The following is a 26351-nucleotide window of genomic DNA, read 5'->3' as shown; positions in this document are numbered from 1 at the left end:
AGCAGCAGAATGAATTCTGAAGTGTTTCGGGCAATATTATATGCACATATTGAGTCAAATGCTTCAGAACTCATTGGACGTCGCTTCACAGTGCAGATGGACAATGACCTAAAGCATACTGCAAAAGCAACCAAAGAGTTTTTTAAGGCTAAAAAGTTTAATGTTATGCAATGGCCAAGTCAATCCCCTGACCTGAATCCGATTGAGCATGCATATTTCACTTGATGAAGACAAAACTGAATGGAAAATGCCCCAAGAACAAGCAGGAACTGAAGACATTTGCAGTAGAGGCCTGACAGAGCAACACCAGGGATGAAACCCAGCGTCTGGTGATGTCTATGCATTCCAGACTTCAGACTGTAATTGCCTGCGAAGGATTTGCAACAAAGTATTAAAAAGTGAAAGTTAGATTTAGGATTGTTTAGTTTGTCCCATTACTTTAGGCCCCTTAAAAAGTGGGAGGCAAATATTCCTAACACCGTTGTAATTCCTACACCGTTCACCTGATTTGGACATAATTACCCTCAAATTAAATCTGAAAGTCTGCAGTTAAAGCACATCTTGCTTGTTTCATTTCAAAGCCATTGTGGTGGTGAATAGAGGCCAAAATAAGAAAATTCTGTCAATGTCCCAATATTTATGCACCTGACTGTACATATAAATTATTCCTTTATGTGAGATCTTCTATATCTTTCCATTTGATGTCCAATGTAATCAGATATTTTTATGTACATCTCTCATAGGGGGTGATGATATTTCTATCATGATGGAAAGTAGTATGCATAGTGACAGTGATTTATGGCCCTCATTCAGAGCCGTACGCTCTGAGCAGAGCGCACGCTCTGCATGAGGGCCGGGCTCCTTTTTCATGGAGCGTCCTCCTGGACGCTCGTATAGCTGTGGGTCACCACCCACAGGCTATACGAGCGTGCATTTTGATGGCCGCGATGGTCGTGACCATCGCGACCATCGAAATTGCGAGCCGGAGCCTGCGGTTGAGGTTTTCAACCGCAAGCTCCGGAGTGATTTTGGCTCTATCAGAGCCAAAATCACTCCCACTGACATCACTAGTGATGTCAGTGGGCCGGCTTCTGACGGGAGGCGTTCCCGTGGGAACGCCCCCGTCAGGGAGGCACGCCCCCGGCACGCCCACCAAAGGGGGCGTGCTGTCAATCAACATTGACAGCACGCCCCCTTTGATCGGACACAACGAGCGAAGGAAAGTCCTTCGCTCGTCGTGTCTGGCGCATGCGCACGACGGAGCTCCCTCCGTCGTGCGCATGCTCAGTGCAGACCATCGACCCACTTGCGAGCGTACAGCCGCTCGCGAGTGGGTCTGAATCAGGCCCTATGTTCCCTAAGTTCTGATTGGTTGTCAGCAAATCAATCATGTTTAATATTATTTGAATGGTAGTATAATCTTAATAGTAATCCATCAACATCCACTTCTTAAAACATAAATATTAACAATTTACTTCATAATATTAAGTATAATGTTAAAACACATCCTCTGATGTTTTTATTTGTGATTTCTCAGACAGATATCCTATATAAATTTAAATTTTGAGTTTATCCATTATAAACATATAAATTATTCTTTTATGTCAGATCTTCTATATCTTTCCATTTGATGTCCAATTTAGTCAGACATTATTTTTATATTTATACATATCTCTCATAGAGGTGATGATATTTCTATCATGATGAAAAGAAATATACATAGGGATAGTGACACATGAGACACATGTATATATATCCAAGGTATATCACAATCCATCTCCATCCATCTAGCATTATCATGGTACATTTTATAACAATGTTCAACATTCATTGTGTTCGACTTTTAGATGACTTCATTTCAGTATTATTATCTTTTAAGTAGTGATCACATAATTAGGTGGTATAGGGGCCTATTCATTAAACCTAAAAATTCGATGGAGATAATTAGGTTTAGAACTCGCATGGAGTTCTACCTAATTATAGGTGGAATTCATCATTCCACCTCTCCATAAGTATCTATTCCGAAAAGCTGTCATTTTTGCGATGACAGCTTCTGGGGAAATAGATACTTTTCCCTGCCTACACTACCTTATCGCATCTGGAAACAGTGCTGCGCATGCGCTGTTACTTCTGTAAAACCAGCGCATGCGCAGCACTGCCTACAGATGCGTTAAGGTAGTGGACCCCCCCGACCCCCACCCTCCGCTCACCTCCCCCCCCCCACGACTTACCTGTCCGCGCAGCAGCCTCCGGCTCCGTCCTGCTGGTCTGTCATGTGGTTTCCCAGCAGACCACATGACAGATTAGAAAAAAAATATATATATTTTTTTCTTTTTCTAAACTTTCTTGTGCTCTGCTGGGGAGCACACATGTCCGACCAGCCTCCGGAGCCTGAGGACGGAGCAGAGCGCCGGAGGGACTCGTCGGGGGACCTGCATGCGTGGATACAGGTAAGTCGATTCTGCTATTCGCCACCTCACAGTGGCGAATAGTAACTGCATCAAATTCCGAAAATTCATAATTTTTGGAATTTGATGAATACCAGAATTTCCAGAGTGTGGAAATTAACGCAGGGGAACAGCAAGGAGATATCTGTGATATCTCCTGTGCTAAGTCTGTTCATGAATACCAAAATAACGTTATTTAAGGAAAATGTCCTTAAAAACGTTATTTTAGTGTTGATGAATAGGCCCCATAGTCTTAATAGCAATCCACTAACATCTACTTCCTAAAACATATAGTAAATTTACCTCATAATATTCGAAGTAACATTAAAACACATCCTTTGATGTTTTTATTTGTTGTTTACTGGCCCAATGTGCTTTATAAAATTTGTTTTTAAGTACTGTATACTGGTAGGTTATTTGGCCATGGACAAAAAATTATCCCTAGTGCATGCATATGTGTGTACATATGGTAGGGAACATAGGCCCTCATTCAGAGCCACTCGCTAGCGGCAGTACGCTCGTTCCGAGCGATGTTCGCACATCTGCGCATGCGTACGGTTTTTAGTACGCATGCGCGAACCAGTCAGTGCGGCCGAAAATCGTTGGTACGCAATATAGCGAGGGCCTGCTAATTTGAGTGACAGAATGAGGCGTATGTGGGTGGTAACAGGGGAAGGTGCTTGAAAACGGGGAGTGGAGATCCGAACGCAGGCGGGCTTAAAGGTCAAAACGGGCGTTTTAAGGGAGTGCATAATTAATACAGCAGCGTCATTGACCACGTCACTTGTTTTTTTTTAACTCAGAACTGCTCGCAAAATAGCGGTTGAAAACACCAACCACAAGAATAGCGAGCAGTTCATACGCTGTACGATGTACTCGATTAATCTAATAAATAGCGGACATGACGTATGGTGCGTGCGGCCAGGGGGCGTTTTTATCAAATAAACGAGCGTATGTTTTGCTCGCTCGTTCAGACTTAGAGGTGGGAACAGACTGCAATTTGCGAACGGATCATTTGAATAGCCACCCCTTGTTTTTGAACGAACGACCACAAATAGCGAACGGCTCTGAATCAGGCCCATAGATTGTAAGCTCCCTTGGGCAGGGACTGATGTGAATGGCCAAACGCTGCGGAATATGTGTGCATTATATAAATACTGGTAATAATAAAATAATACATAGTTACATTTATTCACTATGAAATGGTCTCTTGTAACATTCACAGATATATGTAAAAAGTCTGACGATGTGATAAAGCTGATGAAACAAGATATCATGGTCCTGATTCTCATCTGTCTGCGATTTGTAGCAAATTGTGAATGCTTTGGAACCTGCATATGCAACGTAGAGCTTTTATGGACAATGCAGGGTTGTACAGATCTGAGTTCTACCTCCACTTGCGGCTGGGTCTGTATAACTGATTGGCAACTGGGTGTTAGCTCGAAGGATAAGTGTGCCATGGGTGTATTGCATACTTGCCTACTTTCAAAAAAGCATTTCTGGGAGATTGTGAAAGCAACACCTATGAGCACTGCGGTAAAGTGGGCGTATACTACTATATCTGAGATGCGTGTCATAACATTAATTTACATACAAATGTAAAAGAGCCCCAAAGCAATTAGTAAGACATACTTGTTGATGAAAAAACACTAAGGGATCTATTTACTAAGCAGTGTTAGGCGACAGAGTGAAAAGTGATAAGTAAGTGATAAGGTGCCAGCCAATCAGCTCCCAACTGTCATTTTTCAAACACAGCCTGTGAGATGACAGTTGGGAGCTGATTGGCAGGTACCGTATCACTTACTTATCACTTTTCACTCTGTCTCCTAACACTGCTTAGTAAATAGACCCCTAATACTTTCTAGAAAATGCATGTAGTCATAGGGGCCATTGTTCCTTATAACTAATGCAGGAAAATGATACTAATGATCCCAGTTAAATGTATATATCTCATCTTTTTTTTTATATAACAGCTTCATATCGGGGGTAAGGTACAATCAGGGAGATTGCTAGACTAAGACTTTTCAGGAAGTCAGGGAAGTTACCACTATTTCAGGGAGTCTCCCTGACAATCAGGGAGAGTTGGCAAGACCTACAGTAACTTTGCACTATTGTATAGATGTTGCTGACTCTGAATGCGGATGTATATTCACATTTATCTAAGAGCGTGGAAATTGGGTGTGATTAACCCTAACCTCCCTCCTTAGTGCCTAGCCCTAACCTCCCCCCTTAGTGCCTAACCCTAATCTCCCCCCTTAGTGCCTAACCTCCCCCCTTAGTGCCTAACCCTAACCTCCCTCCTTAGTGCCTAACCCTAACCTCCCCCCTTAGTGCCTAACCCTAACCTCCCCTCTTAGTGCCTAACCTCCCCCCTTAGTGTCTAACCCTAACCTCCCCCTTAGTGCCTAACTCTAACCTCCCCCCTTAGTGCCTAACCCTAACCTCGACACTTAGTGCCTAACCCTAACCTCCCCCCTTAGTGCCTGACCTCCCCCCTTAGTGCCTAACCCTAACCTCCCCCTTAGTGCCTAACCCTAACCTCCCTCCTTAATGTCTAACCCTAACCTCCCCCCTTAGTGCCTAACCCTAACCTCCCCCTTAGTGCCTAACCTCCCCCCTTAGTGCCTAACCCTAACCTCCCCCCTTAGTGCCTAACCGCCCCCCTTAGTGCCTGACCCTAACCTCCCCCTTAGTGCCTAACCCTAACCTCCCGCCTTAGTGCCTAACCCTAACCTCCCCCTTAGTGCCTAACCCTAACCTCCCCCCTTAGTGCCTAACCCTAACCTCCCCCCTTAGTGCCTAATCCTAACCTCCTGTCTTAACCCTAACCTCCCCCTGCCCGGTGCCTAAATCTAACCCTCCCACTATCCCCCGATACTTACCTTCACGATGCCCGCGGTCGGGATTCTGGTGTCAGCATCACGACACTGGTATTTCGACCATCGGCATTCCGCACACTGGGATGCTGAATACATCCCAATCAAATGATCTGCGTCCGATGCTGAGTCTTTGTATGTAGTCGCTTGGATTTGTGAAGTGACCAGTGGCATCACTATAGGGGTGCTGGCCGCACAGGGTGACATCCTCGAAGGGGGTGACACCAAAATGTTGGCTCCTCCTCAGTGAAAGGAGCCGGGTGCTGCAGTGTGACATTTTCCTGCAGCACTCCTGTCACAGAGGAGTAGCCGACAATAAAGGCACCAGTCTCCGGGGATGCTGGGCACGCCCCCAGAGTGACATGATCGGGAGTTCCCTCGAGGCCATGGCCCCTTTATGGTAGGCCACACCCTCTTTTATCAAGCATGTAATTTCTCTACTGCGCATATGCAGGTAAGTATGATGTATTGGTGCAGGCAAGGTGTGCGTTGTGGGTCCCCCTGGACCCTTGAGTCTCTGTAGTGCACACCCTGCACCCCTTATAGATACACCTATAATGTAGCCCATAAATATGCTGAATGTGGAAAATTTGGACATAAAATTCCCTAGTTCCACAGATTTGTAAGCAGGGAACATATAACCAAATATGTTGCATTTACTGTACACGAAAAAATATTGTTTATTCCAAATTCACCTTTTTACATGCGTTCATACTTTAGCTATCTTGTGATATAAATGTTGTGTAATAATGAGAGTGTGAACATCCCATGTGCTGATAATAACATGCTTAGTTTGCTCCGGGGAACCTTTCTTCTACAACATCAGCTGCAAGAACTTTGCTAGATATTAATACTGTACAAGCCCACAACTGCTGGGTAGGTGCACTTCAATTGCATAATGGTATCTATGGCATTGTGTAACATTCAAAGAATATAGAAATGCAGCCTATTGTTTTTCATTTTAACTTATCATGTATTATTAATTTGTTGTACAGTACCTTACTGATAAGTATGATGCATATTTACCGACTTTTATTTCTTCCCTACGGGAAAAGCCAGGAGGGGAGATGCAGGTGACCACTGATGGGGATGGGGCTGGGAACTTTGCATAATTAGCCTCCACTCCCCTCACACCATGATGCCTCAAATCAGGGGCTCTATGAAGATGACACGGTTCTCACAGAATTGCATAATATTGACCCCGCACCTTCCTTATGGATTGCAATGTTCCTCATAAAACCTGTTTCGCTAAAAGCGGGAGGGCCGCCTACACTTCCGGGGGTCCAGGGAACTACCTGAAAATTTGCGAGTCTTACAGACTTTCATACAAAAAAGTAGGTAAGCATGGTATGATGTAAAAAGAAACAACCAAAGCATGATTAGTTACAAGTACCTGATGGGTTTAAAGTTTGTTATCTTTGCAAATGGGTTTGTTATCTTTGCAAATGGGTTTGTTATCTTTGCTAAATGGGTTTTATTCTGGATTTGATGGTAGTAGTAGTTTTGATGTTCCCGTATTGAATCAAGAGTAGGGGAGTTGCCCTTGGTGCCCTTGGTGCTGCACGAACCGGCTATCCGTCAGTGTCTGCGTTCTGTAGACGGTGGGTCCGGATGGCATCCTGGGTAAAGTCCTGAGGGAATGTCGTGATCAGTTAGTTGGGATTTTTATGGTTATCTTTAAACTTTCCCTGTCTACTTGTTTTGTCCCGAAGTGCTTTAAACTTACTACGATTGTCCCGATTCCTAAAAATGGACCTCCGAAATGTCTAAATGATTACTGCCCTATAGCTTTGACATCACTTGTGATTAAATGCTTTGAAAGGCTAGTACTGAGTCATGTAAAGTCTCATTTTGTAGCAGGTTATGACCCGTGGCAGTTTGCTTTTAGGGTTAATCGTTCAATGGGGAATGCTATCCTAACTGTTCTGCACAGGTGCAATCTCACTTAGAAACTAGGGATACCTATGCAAGGATTTTATTGGTAGATTTTAGTTCAGCATTTAACACTATTGTACCTAGTGCTTTGATTACCAAGTTGTTTGGCTTAGCTTTAAATGGTTTTACTTGTAGATGGTTGCTAAGCTTTTTATCTGCTAGACCCCAGGTGGTCAAGTTGGGGAAAACCAGTTCCAAGGAGTTGGTGCTGAATGTTGGAGTCCCACAGGGGTGTGTTTTGAGCCCAGCTCTGTACTCATTGTTCACCCATGATTGTGTGCCCCAGTCTCGGTCTGTTAAGATCGTTAAATTTGCGGACAATAACACTATCATTGGCTTAATAACTAACGGGGATGAACTTGTCTATAGAGCTGAGGTGGCTAGAATGTTTGAGTGGAGCAGTGGAAACTGTCTCCTCCTAAACATGATGAAAACAAAGGAAATGATTATTGGCTTTAGGAAATGTGGTACTCCTACAAAGGCCCCGGTGTGCCTAGGTGATTTGACCACTGAGGTAGTGCCCTCCTTAAGTTGCTGGGGTTCTATATCTCAAATGATTTGTCATGGTCCTTAAATTCAGCCTTCTTGATTAAGAAGGCACATCAACGTTTGTTCTTTCTGCGTCGTTTGAGATCTGCGTGTGTGAGTAGGGGGACCCTCTTAAATTTTTATTGTAGCATCGTGGAAAGTGTTCTGACCTATGGTATTGTTGCTTGGTATGGGAACTGTACTGTGGCTGAACAGAGGGCATTGAATAGAGCGGTTGGAACAGCTAGTAGAATTATTGGAGTGGTGCTACCGCACACACAGGAGAGATATGAAAAAAGGCTTCCGAAAGAAAACTAGCTCTATTTTAGCAGATTCCAACCATCCTAACCATGCTCTTTTTGAGAAATTGCCATCAAATAGTCGTTTTAGAGCTGTGTGCACTCGCACAAAGCGTTTGCATAATAGTTTCTTTCCTACAGCCATGCGTATGTTAAACGGTTAACTTGTTATATGGTGTTGCATTATAGTGTAATTTCCTGCCTGTTTTACTATGTGGTATATTGCTGTGTTGTTTTTTAGTTGTCATTATTTGTGCTGTCAATGACAATAAGGTATTATTATTATTATTATCTTTATATTTAATATAGCCATCACCAGTGGCGGATCTTACCTAGGGGCTGCGAGTATGCAGCCCCCCAGTAAGATCCTCCATGTCAGTGATCCAGTACAGTCCGTGACTGCACTGGCTTCACTGTGACTGGAGGTAGCTTCCCATTGGAAGTGCCACCTGCAAGTCACGCTGAAGACAGGCTGCCAGGGGGAGGTGTCTCCGCATGCGCGGCGCCACCTCTGTTCATGCGCCGGTCCCGATGCCTGCCAGATTCATTGAGCAGACCCAACCCAGCGGCAGCGGCAGCCCCCTCAGGTACGAGGGCAGGAGCCGTTGCTGGCCATCACACAATTCACTTGTCATTCCTGTACACACATTGCGCAAAGAAGGCATAAAACAGTAACCAAAAATAGAAGCACTCTTACTTTTATATTTGTTGTCCTGAATTGGACCATAACAGTATTGGGAGGTCCATGCTCGTAAGAGCTGACAACTTTACATCATACTTGCCTACTCTCCCAGTATGTACAGGAGATTACCAAATTGCAGGGAGATCTCACAGACTCCTGGTTCAGTAGTTCTGTCTCCTGTACTGGGGAAGTTGGCGGTCTGGAGGCTTGATGACATGGATGGCAATGAAACGCGTCATTGCAGCCCCACTACCCATGCACAATATTGCAAATCGCTGGCTGCAAGTCCACGATGTCACAATTCATGACACCACTCCTACCTTGGATGTTACCCTCCTGGATCTGCTGGTGGCAATATCATAAAAGTCAGAAAGTATGTCTTACATTTTATATATAAAGCTTCACTACTAAAAAGCAAGTTTGAAAATGTCCATTTGTAGAACAATCATTTTCATTTTGCATTTAAAATACATAAGACCTCATTAAAATTGTTTAGTACTGCCCATTGTAGGGTTTCTCAATGTAACTTCTTACAGCTGCATACTGTACATTGTGTGTCTAAGATAGCATAAATAAATAGTTGTGAAAAGGTTTTCGTTGAAGTTTGTAGAATTGCATTGAACTTTGCGAGCTGTAACATAATTAAGTTTGAGCACAGTTTTACCCCTGAAATATATCCTACTTTTAAATAGAAACTATGGGCCTGATTCAGAGCCACTCGTAAGCGGCCGCTCGTTCGTTCCGAGCGATGTTTGCCCAACTGCGCATGCGTACGGATTGTAATACGCATGCGCGAACCAGTTAGTGCGGCCGAAAATCGTTTGTTCGCTAAATAGCGAATGCCTGCTATTTTGAGTGACAGGAGGAGGCGTATGTGGGTGGTAACAGGGGAAGGTGCTTGAAAAAGGGGGAGTGGAGATCCGAACGCAGGCGTGCTTAAAGGTCAAAACGGGCGTTTTATGGGTGTGCATAGTTAATAAAAAGTCATTGACCACCTCACTGGGTTATTTTATAGTCAGAACTGCTCGCAAGATTGCGGTAGGAAAAACCAACCACAAGAATGGCGAGCAGTTCATACGCTGGTCGATGTACTCGATTAATCTAATAAATAGCGGAAGTGACGTAGGATGCGAGCGGTCAGGGGGCGTAGTTTCCAAAAAAACGACCGCAAGTTTTGTTCGCTTGTTCAGACCTAGAGGCGTGAACAGACCGCAAAGAGCGAACGGTTCATTTGAATAGCCACCCCTTTTTTCAGAACGAACGACCGCAAATAGCGTCCGGCTCTGAATCAGGCCCTATGCTCTAAAACTCATAAGCCAAATGGCATGCATGACAGGAATATAAACTATATTTCCAAATGTTAGCAGCCTAGTCCAAAAAATCTGAGCCTGAAAATTGACAAATATGTGTACTCCAGAGCTTCACAGCTTACCAACATAGTAAGCTTACCAACAAAGGCAGGGCAGGTAGGTCTCTTTGCGCCCTAGGCAAAGCCTAATTAGAGCCCATCTCCCCATAGAGCCCATTTCCAGCTACAGATGTGTCCATATATACTTCTATTCTCCGTGCGCTATAAGTCGCGTTACACCTAACGCTTGTGAGCCGTGTGACTCGGTAGCGCTGAGTGTCATTTTGTCTGACTTTTTACTTTCAAATGCTTCTTTGCACAGTGATGTCATGTAGGACGCACATTCATGCTTCTGATGATCAAATTCTGTGTGGGACTGCGGGTGCATCTGTATGTGAAATGCTACAATACAGTGTCAGCGGCATACCCGCATATAATTTTTTCATTCACTGTGCGCATAAGACTAATTTGAAGGTAAAAAGTCGCATTAAATACACATACATAGTCACACACATACATGCATAGTTATACATACATTCATATATAAAGTGTATCTTCCCTAAGCTATCTTACCATATAAGCTGGCTGCTAGATAGTTAGGTCTCCTCCCCTCCTCTCCCTCATGCTAAAGCTAAGGATGGCCATCGACCATCAATGATTCATAATCATTGTTGGGTTATGGCTGATGTTGAATGCTTTTACCATCGATGGGGGAGAACCAGATGGTTTCCTTACATCGATGGCACAGCATAACCGAATGTTTTTTTTTTTACAAGGTGCCAGGACATGAATCATAGGCCCATTCCCGACATCCGCTAAGCCCCGCCCCCAGGTTCTGATTGGCCCATGAGCTAGTCCATCGATGGTCAACCATTGCATAGTTGGTAACCATCAATGGCCACTTGCTATATTGCCATTGGTGGTAACCATCGATGGTTACCACACCGATGGCCATTCCTATCTGTATTTGGAGGCGCTGAGGACCTCATTCAGAGTCGGTCGAAGCGGCCGTACGGTCATATGGGAAAAGGGGCCGGATATTCAAATGATTCCCTCGCAAGTTGCGTCCCTAAGTTCGGATTGGTAGCTGGCCGACCAAGGGGAGGAAGCGGTCGGAATAAAAAAAAATATGCCCCCTTCTCGTACGCATTGCACGTCATATCCGGGCATATAAGGATTAATCGAGACCATCGGTAACCATCGAAACTGGTAGTAGAACTTAAGGTTGACCATACCCTCTCTTAAGCTCTACGATCATGTCAGTGTAAAAACCTCCCATGTCACATGTGCCATGATGCTACTTTGTTAATTATGAACTCCCATAAACCGTATGCACTCCCATAAAACGCTGTTCGCATAATTAGGCACGCCTGCGTTCGGATCTCCACTCCCCCCGTTTTCAAGCACCATCCCCTGTTACCACCCACAAATGCCTCATTCTGTCACTCAAACTACCGACCTGGCTGTGTTCAAGGAGAGAGAAATTTCTGATCGTAGCGGCTAGTTTGCGCACGCGCATTGCGAACTTTACGCATGCGCAGTTTAGCGAACATCTGTGGCATACGACCGTGCGGCCGCAACGACCGACTCTGAATGAGGTCCTGAATGTGTACAGTGCCGTGTAGCACCGCCCCCAGCTCGGACTCCACCTCCCTCTTGATCCACAGCTGCCAGTGCAGTCCTATGCTGCACTGCAGCTGATTAAAGTATTGGGAAACTTGTCTCATCCTTAATCTGGTTCTGGTTCCTGGGTCACAACTGGGAGGCAGATATTCAGATGCTCGGAGATGGTACGTTTTGTGAGCATGTTATGGAAGTGTTTCGTGGGTGTTGCTGAAAGGTTGTGTACACATTGGAGGCCAAGACTGAAAATATGCACTTGCAGATATATCCACATAAATCTTACATCCTTGCTCACTAAACATCCCTTCTAGTCGAGTCTTGCCACGTCATGACTTGTTAGCACTGAGCGTCTTTTCATGTGACTTTTTACATTCAAATGCGTCTTATTAAACAGGATTCACAAGCAGCTACTGCTGTTTAAAATGATATGCAGCATGCCTATATCCTGTGTGCAACTGCAGGTGTATCTGCTTGTGAAATGCTACGTTACAGTGTCACAGCACTAACACTGTAACGTGGTATTTTGCATGCAGATACACCCACAGTTGCACACAGAATATAGGCATGTTGCATATCCAGAGCCTGCCCTAACCAGTTTAACTAGCGACGGTGCTAGGGGGCATGAGCTGCCACACAATTAGAGCTGAGCTGAGAGGTTGCTACTTCAAATGTGAACAGGCTATGTTAGGTGACAGATGAATGTGGTTGTGTGCCACTAGTGCTGGTTGGCAGTGTTAATCAAAGCCATGACTAGACATTTTGGTAACCTGGGTGAGAAAGAGCATCAGCACCCCCCTATTTTAATATTAGTGATAGCTGGCAACACTGAAGCTGTAGCATTGTGGCTAGCCACTCCACATATTACAAGCAAGGGGATATTATTCAAGGGTAGCTATATATGAAGGGGCATGTGGAGGGATCAGTTGACATATAAGGGTCACCTGCAGGTGACTTAGGGCACATAATAGGCATGTGGAAGGGTCTGATCAGTGGCGTAACTACCGTAGGTGCAGGGAGTGCAGCTGTTATGGTGCCCAGGTCGTCTCCGGGGCCTGGCCCTCCCCCTGCACCTATGCTGCTAGGCCAGCCACCTATGCACTGTGTGGACAAGGGTGTTGTGTGTCCTGGGCCCTGCTGTCATTGAGCATGCAGCCAGGAGGAGTGATGCTCTGGCCGCTGTGGGTGACACTACAGGAGTGAGAGCACAGCAGCTGATGTACCATTGTCACGGTGTGCGAGTTCTCAATGGCCGCTGCTCCATCCCCTGCTTCTCACCATGGTTTTCTCTAGTGATCAGTGGCATCCTTACAGCTGTCTCTGGAATCCGCGGAGGTGTGTGGTTGGGATCACTGCTGGTGGCCGGCTGAGAGGCGATACTGAGTCCTGCATCCAGAGCTGTGTCCTCTATAAGGTCAGTATGCAGCTGTTATTACACGTTGGCTGCAGTCAGTGTTCCTTTAGTGTTGCCTGCATACTGCAGCCTCTCCTCGACTTTTCCTCCAGTGATGAGGCCCTGGTTGTATGTGCACAGCTCCTGCTGCTGGCTGCTTCTACTGGCAGCGGGACAGAGCTGCTATAACATTTTTTTTCTAAGGCTGCCCCCCTTCTCAAGTACAGTATGCCTCTGCCCCATCCCTCCCCAGGAGTGCCTTGAACCCCCTCCCCAAGTATGTCTCTGCTCCATCAGTCCCCAAGTGATCCTTGATCGAGGGGGATACAGCACTTCCCAAGCGTGCAATGATCCCCCCCAAGTATGCCTTTGCATCAACCCTCCCAAATTGTGCCTAGATCCCCCTCCCCAAGTGTGCCTCTGCCACCATCCCTCCCCAAGTGTGGCTCTGACCCCTGCTCCCCAAGTGTGCCTCTATCCTTCCCCCTCCCAAGTGTGCTTTTGCCAGCATCCCTCCCCAAGTGTGTGGGGCATGAGGCATATGTTAACACTGTCGGGGTGGGGGGTGTCATAGCCTCTGTGTCCATTGGGTCAGAGGGGGCCCTGCCAGTTTCATCTGTGAAGGGGTATGATGGCATAAAAGTGGCATATAGGGAGGTCTGATGGGCATGGGGTATGTGCAGAGCTAATTTCTGATGGCACCCAGAAAAAAATTAACAAGTAAGATATTCTCTTCAGGAAACTGTTGAGGGCCATATACAAAGTATTTTGTTACTAGTTATGGCTCATTTTATAACAATGATGTAATGATGAAGATAGATACCGTGGACCTGATTCAGCAGCGGATGCATTTAAAACATCGGACATAAGCGTCTGATGTTTTAAATCTGCACATGCGCCTGATATGTACTGTGTACGTGTCCAGTTGGTTACCTCCGGTATGCATATATCAGAATTGGAATAAGATCCATGTAGTTCTGAGAGGCATTACTGAGTGGTGACTGGGGGTGGTTTTTGTTGGTGGGCATGTCTGGGACCATGCTAGTGTCACTGTGTTGGAAGATACAGTTCCACTGGCACCGTTGACCATGTACCATCGGACATACTGAGCAACCAATAACCATGTACCATTGGACATTCTGAGCAACCATAGGGTTGCTGTAATGTCCAATGGTACAGCCAATGTCCCTTGATGGTGCGATTATTTGTTCACCATAGTGGATAGCCAATGGGCATCAGTGGAAAGCCCTTCTGCTGTGGCAAATAACATTATAACATTGTTGTGCTTAAGTAATGAGTTTTCATTACAAAATCTTTTTATGCTCATTACCTGCACTCCATCTTTGTATATGCCTGCCACCGCCTTCTGTCATTTACTTTGGTCCATATGCTGTGTGATTTTCTTTATTTTTACTTTATTGTGTGGATTGGTTGAGGGCAACTTAACCCAGGCTGGCTGTGCCACGATGCTACAGTGCAGTTAGATGGCTTGGCTCCTCGTCAGATGAGATGGTGACATCATGATATTTCAACATCCCATCTCCCCACAGTGTACAGTATGTATGGAGGAGACGGAGCCAGGGACAGCCGGGTACATCGGCATGGGGGCAGGTGTCTGCTAATTTGTTTAACTATGGCAGTGGTCGAGCAGGTGGGTTACAGGGGGCAGCAATTAACTCTGCCCATGGTTTGGGACCCTCGGCTTTCCAGGTCCAGTACGGGAATACTGGTTGTACCCCCTGATGACGGCCCTGTGCACACATAGTGGGGTAAAGACATATGAAGATTGAATTACACTTTTAATACCATGCATTGCCTTTAATTGATGCTCCGTCCCAACTCACACCACCTGAATTAACCCACACCCAACTGTATCTCTCTTATATTGCATGTTTCTGAATTGTGCTGCATTTACCCTGTATTCGCTCACATTCTGCTTCTTTTTCTGGTTAATAAAGCAATCCCTGGTTACACTATCATGTGGACTAGCCTCCTTTACACATGGCTGATCAACATACTGAAGGTTCCCAGGCTAGCTGAAGGCTGGTCACCGGTCTCTTGTGCAGGCTGGAAGCCAGCCAGTGGTCTCTGGAATGGGTTGTAGGCTGGCCAGTGGTCTCTAGAGATGAGTTGGAGGCCATGCAGCAGTCTCTGGAGTGGTCTGGAGTTTGGCCAGTGGTCTTTGGAGTGGGATGGAGGTGAATGAGCAGCCTTTGAAGCCATCTCTGGAGGAGGCTGGTGGCCAGCCAGCAGTCTTTGGAGTAGGCTGGAGCCTTTTCACAGGTCTCTGGAGTGGGCTGGAGGCCAGCCAGTGGTCTTTGGAATGGGCTGGGGGCCATCAAGCACTCTCTTGAGCAGGCTGGAGGCTGACCAGTGGTCTCTGGAGTCGTCACTTGAATGGTCTAGAGGCAGGCCCATGGTCTTTGGGGTGACCTGGAGGAAGACTACCTCCTTTTGGTGCTTCTTAAGGCTGGCCAGTAGTCTCTGGAGCAAGCTGGAGGCTAGTTAGCCATCTTTGGAATGGAATGGAGGCTGGTCAGCAATTCTCTGGTGTGGGATGGAACCTGGACAGCGGTCTCTGATGTAGTTTCTGGAGTGGGCTAGAGGTTTGCTAGTGGTATATGGATGGAGACCAGGCAGTGGTCTTTGGAGTGGGCTGGAGGCAGGCTTGTGTTCATTGGGGCAAGCTGGAGACTGGCCAGTAGCCTTTGATGCTGTCTCTGGAATAGTCTGGAGGCTGGCTATTGGTCTCAGAAGCTGGGTAAGGCCAGGCAGTGATCTCTGGGTGGAGGCCATGCAGCAGTCTCTGAAGTGGACTGGAGGCAGGGTAGTAGTGTCTAGAGAAGACCTAGATCAAGGCCGGAGACTGTAGACATATTTGGGAGCCAGATTCATTATTTTTTTCAGTACAAGAACGTGTCCAGCTAGTGGGGTTTATGGAACTGATCTTCATTGTGTGCCAGGAACACCATGACTAGTTGGCTCCTGTTATTTAGGAAGGTTCAAAATGACCTTCCTCAATATCCCTCTTTTTGCATCCAGAGGCATACCGCTGCATAAGTGAAGCCTGCCACTATCCCAGCATTGATGCCAGCCCCCAGCATGATGAATTCTCATGTTTGTAATGTGATAGATGTAACCTCTGGGTGGTCTGTAACTCATCTTTGTTTTTGTGGTACCACAGCCATCACCTTCTGGCTCCTAGCGAGTAACTCTTAGTGATGAGACTGGACCGTGACCCCAAAATATAGACATGTCACTAACCTGCAGTCTTGTTTATTACGCACATCACATCCGTATGTCCCAGCATTTTCCTTCTGTATGTGTGTAAACTCCACCATGTAACTCTTGGGTTTTATCGTTATGAAGGCCTCCTCCTGAGTTGTCAGAACCCCCTGGCTACTTTCCAGTAAAAAATCCATGGTCTCCGGGTCTTCTTCAGTGTCCCTTGGGTTTAGTTTAAACATGTAATAATAAAATACTCCCAAACAGCCGAGGTGTATGTGGTCATACCGCACATTAAGGGAATCACACATTGTGCTGCCACCTTCTCACAGTTAGAGGGGTATTCAATATGGAAGCGAAAAGTCCATGCTGGACTTTTCGCTCCACATCGGAGATTTTCCTGGGATAAAGTATCGGGCGCGCGCCCGCTTTATCCCCGTGTTCAATATAAAACCTATGAAAACGGGAAGCTGCGAAGTGGAATCTGTGTAATAAAAAAAATTTGTCCTGGAATAAATTGTAGGACCCCCCTAAAGTTGTAAAAACATGGGGGATCACTATGGGTTTTAGCCTGCAAATGAAAGTCGGGGATTTAAATAGCCGCAGCTGGTGTTTTTTCCTGACAGTGAAGAAGTGATGCAGAAGAGCACTTAGGTTTTTTTTTTTTTTTAAGTGGTCCCATCAAATTTGGGGTACATGAAAATGGGTACTAGCATATTTTTATGTCCCTAAAGTAAGTTTTAAAAAATTCTGCAACTATGCACCTCCCACTAATAGCCTATTCTAGAAAACTTCTGCCGCATACTTGCAGAATAGCCCTGAACCTATTTCCATATTTTGAAACACTTTTTTTCCCATTTTTTTATTTTTCACCCCAATTTGTAAATTAATTTTTTGGGGTGTCCCTATTTTTTTTAAAACTTTTTTTGACAGTTATTTTTAAAATGTCATTCCCAGGGGTGCAGGCTATTTCTTTTTAAGCCTGCACCCCTAAACCCCAATTCTGCACTTTTTTTCCACACCTATTCAGTGGTGAAAAGTTATCCCCGTTTTTTTTCAAAGACTTTTCGAAACTGCAAAAAGTCTTTGAAATTGAATACGGTGTAAAACCAAAACCTCCGAAAATGACGTCATTGCAATATGGAGTTTTCGCTCCATATTGAATACCCCTATATGTCTTCTTGCCACCTATATCATCTGTACAACTGAGTCTCTTTCCTTGTGGCTAATTCTCAGGTTGTACTACATGTTGTACTATCTCTAAGCACCTTAGCAGAAACACCTTACAGTATGTCTGCTATCATCACCATCACCAGCCTATCCAGAGATCTGTCCTGGGATCTGAACAGCCCAAATATGAAGAATAAAACACAAATAATCACCAACATATTTATTTCTCTGATAAACACATAAACGGTTATTACAGATATAAACAGTGTAATAAGCCAAGTAATTGTGTCTAAGGGGCCCATTTATAATTGATCACTTTTGCAATGCGATCAGGGCATGCCGGGGGATACTTAGTATGTGAGGTAAAACCCAGAAAACGGGGGTTTTCAGGGATTTTACCTCAAATACATTTTGATAAATGGGCCCCTGAGTATTATATAGTGAGTGACCGACATTGTTGTACAGAAATCCATTTATTACATCACAATCGGAGATTCTCAGCACAGCTTACAAGGATATCTCATACGCATGGGATGAGTCAGGTGAATGTACTTGATCAGAATAACCAGTACACTATTACATACAGGGGTGCCAAGAGGAGGGGGGTATACCAATTACCCGGGCAGGGAAGTCATATGCACCAGATGGGAAGAAGTTGCTACCGCCCCATCAGTATTGGGGCCTGCCAGAACCTTGAACCCTGTTTATATAACAACAATGGAATATATAAATAACATACTCACTAGTCTGAATATATAAATAACATACTCATTAGTCTGTAAAGGCCACAGGGCCTGATTCAGACCTGGTCGCAAGCGCTGAGCAATCGCAACTGGGTCGATGGTGGCTCAGAGTGCATGCGCATGACAGAGCCAGCTCCGTCGCACCGGGTCTCGCAACAAAGGGGGCGAGCTGTCGATGTTGAGTGACAGCTCGCCCCCTTTGGTGGGCGGGCCGGGGTATGGCTGCCCAAACTGAGGCATTCCCATGAGAATGCTTGTCGTTTGGGGGCGGCCCCACTGACATCACAAGTGTCTCGTCGCAAGCCCGATGGTCTTGACCATCGCGACCATCATCATGGCCGCTCGTTGTAGCTGTGGGTGGCAACCCACAGCTATGCGAGCGGCCAGGAGGCTGCTTCATAAAAAAAAAAAGTCGCCCTGATTCAGAGCGAGCACTCTTTCAGAGCGTCTGGCTCTGAATCAGGGCCACAGTCCCTTTTCTTATTCCAGTTCTCTAGTAGCATGCAGGCTTGGACTGGACCCACCGGGAAGCCGGGTAATTCCCCGGTGGGCCCCACCGATGTCACGCCATGCCCCTTTATGAGAGGGGGCGGGGCTAAGTAGGCTTGTCACTACAAGCAGCTGGACTCCCCGCCCGATCAGAAACACTCCCTCCGTCTGTCCCGACCACATCGCAGTGCAGACTTCACAAGCCCTCTTTGTGCCGGCGGCTCTGCGCTGCATGATGTCACATATTGTAGGAGACGTTGAGTGCAGAGGCCCCACCAAAGCCAACCTCCATTGACCTGAGGTCGCAGCTGTCCTGTCCGTGCCGAACCTCTTCCATTTCCTGTGTAATATTGTGGATGCTGCCTGTATGCAAATGTGCCTACAGGCAGCAGATAGAGAACACCCGCAGAGAGTGTGACGATGGGCTCTGGAGGAAGAGACGAAAAGATAGAGGAAAACATGAAGACACAAGGTAAGTGATCTACTGGGTTAGAGGGAGTAGTACACAAAGCATACAAGGGAAGGTGAACATCGTAACGGACATAGATGGGATGGTGGGGCACAATAATGGACAGGTGTGAAGGAAGGGGGCACACTAATGGACAGGTGTGAAGGAAGGGGGCACAATAATGGACACAGGTGAGGAGGAGGGGGCACAAAAATGGACACAGGTGATGAGGAGAGGGACACAATAATGGACAGGTAAGGAGGAGGGGGGCACAATAATGGGCATACAGATGACGGAGAGTGAAGAAAAGCACAATACAGAACATACAGGTGAGGGAGTAGCATTATACTCATATTTACTATCTATTTTTCTAATTTTATTTATACTACATTTGTATTGGGATATAATGGTTTTTGTATGTCAGTATGCTTGAACACAGTTTTCTTTTTATGTATAGTCACATTGTAATATTTTTTACATATATGGTTGTTTCCTTGATTACTGATGCCTGTTGATGAAATCAGTACAATGGCGCCTGTCAGCCTGATGTGGTGCACTGTAGTGAGGCTTTCCCTGTTTCTTTTGGGTACGGCTTCCCTATGATGCCTGCCGCAGATTCTGATTGCTGTCTTATTTTTCACAGGTGTTTGATGATGTTTAGTGGTATTTAGATGAGTGTCTTTTTGTAATCATATTGTCCCTGATGAAAATAGTGATGTAGCATTGAAACATCAGATTAAAGGATTGTGCATCTTCGTACACTGCCTCTGAGTACGTCCTTATTCATCATGTTTATATGTGGGAATCTTATTTCTTAATGGGATAGCAACAGAGCAGAGGATACTTATATTACTTATATGCTGAGTGCTAGAAACTTTTTTGATAGAGATTATATATATATATATATATATACACATATATTTTAGGGGTGTGCACCGGCCACTTTTCGTGTTTTGTGATTTGGTTTTGGATCTGGATCTTTCTTCGTGTTTTTGATCTGGATTGGGTTTGCCAAAACCACCCTTCCGTGTTTTGGGTTCTGGTTTTTGTGTTTTGGATCTGTATTTTTTTTTTTTAAAAAGCATCAAAACAGCTAAAATCACAGAATTTGTGGGTTTTTCTGCTCCTATGCTTTTATTAACCTCAATAACCTTAATTTCCACTCATTTCCACTCTATTCTGAACACCTCACACCTCACAATAGTGTTTTTATGTCCAAAAGGTTGCACCAAGGTAGCTGGATGACTATGCTAAGCGACACGAGTGGGCGGCACAAACACGTGACCCATCTAGGAGTGACACTGCAGTGGCAGACAGGATGGCAGTTTGAAAAACCAAGCCCCAAACAGTACATAATGCAAAGAAAAAAAAGAGGTGCAAGATGGAATTGTCCTTGGGCCCTCCCACCCACCCTTATGTTGTATAAACAGGACATGCACACTTTAGCAAACCAATCATTTCAGCGCCAGGGTCTGCCACACGACTGTGGCTGAAATGATTGGTTCATTTGGGCCCCACAAAACAAGCTGGCAATTAATCTGTCCCTGCACAAACTGGCTCTATGGAGGCAAGATGTCGTCCTCATCCTCCTCATCCACCGATTCCTCACCCTCTTCAGTGTTGTGTACATCCTCATCCTCACAGAGTATTAATTTGTCCCTGCTGGAATCCACCACCACAGGTCCCTCTGTACGTTCTGGAGGCTGGTCTCCCCGGAAGAGTTGATAATTCATTTTTATGAACATCATCTTCTCCACATTTTGTGGAAGCAACCTCCTACGCCTTTCGCTGACAAGGTTCCCGGCTGCACTAAACACTCTTTCAGAGTACACACTGGAGGGGGGGGGGCAACTCAGGTAAAATAGAGCCAGTTTGTACAGGGGCCTCCAAATTGCTTCTTTTTCCTGCCAGTACAGGTACGGACTGTCTGACATGCCTACTTGGATGCTGCAACCGATGTAATCCTTTAACAGACAGACGCACGCTTGTTGCTGCTGCTTTGAGGATGCAGGTGCGGCTACAGCCCACACAATTCACAAAGACAGAAAAAAAAGAAGAATTTTTTATTTTTTGTGGAGCGCACTTTGAAGGTTACACCACCTTTAACAGACAGACGCACGCTTGTCGCTGCTGCTTTGAGGATGCAGGTGCGGCTACTGCGCATACATTTCACACACAAAGACAAAAAAAAGAAGATTATTTTATTTTAGTAGGAGCGCACTTTGGGGGTTACACCACCCTTTAACAGACAGACGCACGCTTGTCGATGCTGCTTTGAGGATGCAGGTGCGGCTACAGCCCACACAATTCACAAAGACAAAAAATAAGAAGAATTTTTTATTTTTTGTGGAGCGCACTTTGAGGGTTACAGCACCCTTTAACGGACAAGCCATCCGGCCCTTTACTTATGACACAGGCGCACGCTTGGCGCTGCTCCTTTGTTGATGCACGTGCAGCCACAGTGCACACAATTCACAAACACAGAAAATAATTCCTCCACCATTCTGTCAGTGGTGACAGTATCATATGCAATGACAGTAGACTTGTCAGAAATTGACATTGTTGGCACGTCCTTCAGTCTGGACCAGATGTCCAAACCGGCCCTTGACTTATGACACAGGCGCACGCTTGGCCCTGCTGCTGTGTTGATGCACGTGCGGCTACTGCGCATACATTTCGCACACAAACAGAGAAAAAAATAATTGTTTATTTTTTGTGGAGCGCACTTTGGGGGTTACACCACCCTTTAACAGACTTATGGGACACAGGCGCACGCTTGGCGCTGCTCCTTTGTTGATGCACGTGCAGCCACAGTGCACACAATTCACAAACACAGAAAATAATTTTTTATTTTGTTTGGTGTGCACTTTGGGGGTTACAACACCCTTTAACGGTCAAGGCAGCAGGCCCTTTACTTATGACACAGGTGCACACTTGAAGCTACTTTGTTGATGCATGTGTGGCTACTGTGCACACAATTCACAAACACAAAAAAATTATAATATTTTTATTTGTTTTGGAGTGCACTTTGGGGGTTACAGCACCCTTTAACAGACGAGCCAACCGGCCCTTTACTTATGACACAGTCGCACGGTTGGCGTTACTTTGTTGTTGCACGTGCGGCTACTGCGCACACAATTCACAAACACAGAAAAAAAAAATATTTTTTTTGGAGTGCACTTTGGGGGAGCACCCCTGATGCACAGATCACCCCCTTGACAACACTACAGCACCCCTCTAGGACTACAGCCTTTATGGGTCACTGCACAACACAGTCCAGCCAGCCCCTATAGACTTTGGAGTGGACACAGCCCCTATGACTGCAACTGACTGCACAACACAGCCCAGCCAGCCCCTGTGAGAGCAGCACAACACAGCCCAGCCAGCCCCTATGGGCAAGAGCAGCACAACACAGCCCAGTCAGCTCCTATGGACTGAGTGGTCACAGCCCCTATGGACAACAGCAGAACAACACAGCCCAGCCAGCCCTAGCTCCCACCCTCCCTCTTTACTGTCCACAGCCGGAGTGAGAAATGGCGCCGACATGGGGACCATTTATAGAATCCAAAACCCGCAAGATCCGGAAGGCGGGATGATGACGTTTTGCCTCGATTTCAGATCCGTCAGGTGGGAAAAGTCGAGCCTGACTCGGATAGGACTCGGATCGGGGGGGCTCCGGGGAGTTTGGATTTCAGAAATCCGAACCCGCTCATCCCTAATATATATACGTATATATATATATATATATATATATATATAACCAGAGAACTCAGCACTCACCATGTTTAAACACTTACAATAATGTATAAATAAATAATGAGGTTTTGGTTCATGGATTGATCAATGCATTTAAGCCTGCAGCCCAAAACCTGACGAAGGTTTTTGAATAAACCGAAACTATTGAACGCTTCAGAGGTCCGTGTGACCCTGTATTACTATCTCCGTGAGTACCGGTGTATATTTCTCTGAAGAGTTGGAGGGCACCGGAACTTTTTTTATTTTACTGATACAGCCAGGTGGAGTGCCGAATATTGGGGTCTATATATATATATATATATATATATATATATATATATATATATATATATATATATTCTATGTGTTCAGTGGCGGGTTGGCAGTTTTTTAGTGGGCCCCTAACATTGCATTCCCCTAGTGGGTCCTTCATGTCCCAGTCCAACACTGGTAACATGTCACATCAAATGAATCAAACCGCAGCTCAGCAATACTAACTCAAGTTGCTCATTTACCCTTAACAGACAGCTCAACTACATAACTTTAATTTATATATGTATAACTGTAATCCATCATCATTTATTTACTAAGCGTCAGGTTCTAAAACCTAGCGCTACCGATCGTGTTTATGCCCAAAATGTAAAAGGGCAATGCTTTTACTAGCAAGAAACGGTTAGTTAAAGCATTGCCCTTTTTAATTTTGGGCATAAACATGATTGGAATGATGATGATATTGTTCTACCTAACCCTAATTAAGGGGGAGATTTAATAAAGCTTGGAGAGAGATAAAATTGGAGAAAAATAGCACAAACCAATCAGCTTCTAACTGTCACTTTACAGGCTGTGTTTGAAAAATGACAGTTAGGAGCTGATTGTTTGGTGCTATTTATCTCCAATTAATAACCTGCCTAATAGAAGGTGACAGTTTTCTTCAATCATGTTTCATTGAACATGTGACAAGTAGGGGAATATTTACTAAGTGCAGGTTTATAGAAGCAGAGTTGCTACCAAGTAAAATCTGATGTCAGCAAATAATACTACTTTATCTTTAGGTTAAAGGCCATTTATCATAATATACAAACACACCATGAACATGTAGCAACAACCTCATTAGTTTCTACAGCTGCCGAGCTGCCTGGGGTGTCCAAACCATTCACAGTCAAAATAATTTGGCCAAAGAAAGAGCCTGCACAAATGGCTAATAAGTTTGCTCTTTAGCCATTAACCCCTACACAAGATGTTTTACCACAGGTGTGACTGTGCATTAAAAATATGCTGCACTCTACTACAATTCATCTCACATCCCCTGTAATTCACCACACATCCTTGGGCACACAGCCACTCACTTTTACCAGCAATGTGTTGGAGAGCAGAGGTTGTGGTTTTTGTAGGGCTGTGATATATGAGTTTGACAGTCATAATGTTGACATTAAGCAGGTCGACCTGGTCTGTATGTACAATAGTCAACATTTGACATGTCGACATTCACTGTGTCAGCACTTACATAATGTCAATATGTTCAATATGTTCATAATATAGACATGCATAATGTCTACATTTTGGACATGTTAAATGTTGTCATGTTGCATGTTAAAATTATGAACATTGAGAACAATGTTGTCGGCATTCTAAATGTCGACAATCGACATTACCATTTTGATATTCTCAATGTCAACAGTATGACTACATACTGTACCTTTTGGCAGCACATATCCCCTTCCTTTTCCCCAGTGCTTCCTTCATGGTGGATGGAGAGTAATAACATCATATCTGTGTGGCAGCCTCCTGGCCCGGCCTCAGGGAGATTGCTAGACTCAGGTCACCTTTATTTTAGGGAGCCTCCCTGACAATCAGGGAGAGTCGGTAAGTGTGTATCAGCCTATGACTTTGAAGCAGCATAGTATACATATCTATATAACGAAGCACCTGGCGGCCATGAAACTGGCTCTATCATATTTTAATCCAATTTGGGGCTCTTAAAGTTGTACAATATGCATTTACTGACCTCTTGATTTGTGTATAACGTTTTATGTTCTCTGGTTAGTATTCTGTAAATGTTTATGTGTATTTTGTACCTTTGTGTGAACTGCTGCTGTATTAGATTAGGTATTTATATTCATATCTTTCTGGAAACAAATAAATATAAATTTGTAAAAAATAAATATTTCATTAAGCTTGCATGTCATAATATACTGTACAGTATTGTGTGTATTTCCTTATGTATACTGTACTTTAAATGACATTTACACATATGTTTATATTACATACCATCCTGCTTTATCTAGGAAAACCACAGGTGCCCTTGGTGCAATGTTACCTCAAAAGGCATCCAGAGTGAGAAATGTCCTTTCTAATTAAATCAGCAGGAAAATAGCAGCAGGTTGGAGAAAAATGGGAATTATTAACTGCAAAGTATACAAAACTGAAGCGTGTGCTGTAACCTCTCAATATACTAAGACGTTATGAATGTAGCATACATTATTGCAAACTGATCTCATTAATACTTGATGTCGACATACTGTAGATAAATAAGGAAACTTTCAATCTTAAGAGAGCCCAAACATGATCATTTATATATGTTTGGGACACAGTCAGATACATTAGCCATGTTTGGGCACTCTTAGGGGTCTATTCATTATCACTTAATTTCTACAAAAGCAGGTGAAAATTAAAATTTTCACCTACTTTTGTAGAAATGAAGGATCAGGGCTATTCATTATAAAGGTAATGCAGGAGATATCACTGATATCTCCTGCTTACATTTCAGCCCCAATCTGGCCCGCCATCCCCATACACTAGGCCCTAAATGTATCAAGAATTGAAAATATAATATTTTCAGGTCTTGACTGCGGGAGCATTCGCCGTCATTAGATGGCACCCCTCCTTCCCTATGGAGTCTAAGGTTGCGAAGAGGAATCCTTTTGGATGCCTACGACCTTGTCCGTGTCCTTCCGCCACATGCTGGGGCTTTGTGCACCTAGGTGAAGCCCAGTTCACGCAGGCAAAGTAGCACTGCCGAGTCAGACTCAGAAGTGCTAAGCTTCACTGGTGTGGAAGTAGCAGCGAAGGGGATCGTGGAGACAGCTGATTTTCGGATCATCTGTCTCTGCCTCAGAGCAATGTTGAATTTCTCCGGTGGTTTTGTATCCACCGCTGCAACTCGCAGTGAGTTGGATACTTAATTATTGGGGAACACCTTAATATTGATATTAACCTTACTAAGGTCTAATTATATATATTAGCATTGGATGAATTAAAGAGAGCTACAAGTTTGTAATTCTGTGTTATTTTTGTGTACAGTGGATCAAGATTATTGTTGTGTCACTTGATAACTACATTTGCTATTGTTTTGCAATGTATGTTTCCTTTTTTTATCCTGCTTATAATTGCACATATTTATGTATTGAATAAAT

The 26351-nt window shown here is 44.7% G+C and overlaps 1 protein-coding gene across 1 annotated transcript in view; it reads left to right on the top strand.

Annotated features, from left to right (window-relative positions):
• The window catches only part of SMOC2 (SPARC related modular calcium binding 2), a 424404-nt gene that overhangs the window by 367501 nt on the left and 30552 nt on the right, over window positions 1-26351 (top strand). The gene's annotated exons all lie outside the window — the stretch shown is intronic.

This window comes from Taudactylus pleione, unplaced genomic scaffold, assembly GCF_031769625.1.
Source record: "Taudactylus pleione unplaced genomic scaffold, aTauple2 ptg000473l, whole genome shotgun sequence".
Taxonomy (NCBI): domain Eukaryota; kingdom Metazoa; phylum Chordata; class Amphibia; order Anura; family Myobatrachidae; genus Taudactylus; species Taudactylus pleione.
The sequence above is the reverse complement of the archived record's forward strand: the minus strand, read 5'-3'. Positions and strand labels throughout refer to the sequence as shown.